This window comes from Penaeus monodon, chromosome 27 (assembly GCF_015228065.2).
Source record: "Penaeus monodon isolate SGIC_2016 chromosome 27, NSTDA_Pmon_1, whole genome shotgun sequence".
Taxonomy (NCBI): Eukaryota; Metazoa; Arthropoda; class Malacostraca; order Decapoda; family Penaeidae; genus Penaeus; species Penaeus monodon.
The window spans coordinates 35,947,385-35,948,251 of NC_051412.1; positions in this window are offsets into that span (position 1 = coordinate 35,947,385).

Genomic DNA, 867 nt, shown 5'->3' on the forward strand with positions numbered 1-867 from the left:
AAGGTAATCCCGAAAATGTCTTTCTTGCTGCGTCATGCCCCCGAAGCGTCCGGGGCTAAAAACCGAGCCCCTCAGAACGCATCTCAACCTGACACTGCCAATAAGTCAACGCTGTAGAGATGATCATTACAAAGTCGAGTCGTCCTCCAGTTCTGAAAGATTCCGTCCTCCCTTCGCTTCTCGCTGCACTTCGCTCAGGCCAATGGCTCGCTGGCTCCAGATGAAGAGTTTTTGAGTCCGCTAATTGGACTGCGAGACGCCCAATTTCTGTTCGTGAAAATATCACGTGATCCTATCACCCAACTCCTGGAATGTTTGGAGATCGAAACGTGCACCAGCAATGCGCGATGGCCGTGTTCTCCTTCCATCGAGCGTCTACAACTGTTAAAGGGATCCTTTGTTTCTCTCACAGCCCCCTCCCCATCCTTCCCCTCCTCCGCCCCATTTTCTCCTCTAGCAGGAAACGGCAGAGAATTCCAGACTCTTCACACTCGGTGGAACAGCAGGCGACCACGGCCACATAACATCAGCTATCAGTATTATTAGCTCTGCGGGATATTTACATTTCTATGTACTTTCTACCTCTCCACCGCTCGAGCTATAAATCCCGAGGCCGGAACCAAGAGGAGTCCGCCTCGACAAAAAGCGTTTCCACGCACGCATTAGAGAACAGTGTTAACATCTCGGACCGAGCAAGCAGTCTGCGGTGTAGCTGCCCAGTACATAATTTGATGGCCTGGCCCTCTCAACAGCAGTGTCCCACCAAGGAAATTTATTAATCTATTTTAATGGGATCCCCACTTGTATGGTGTATTCTGCAGTAACCATAATTCTTGCCGTGCAGTAACGACAGTGGGACGTCACAGA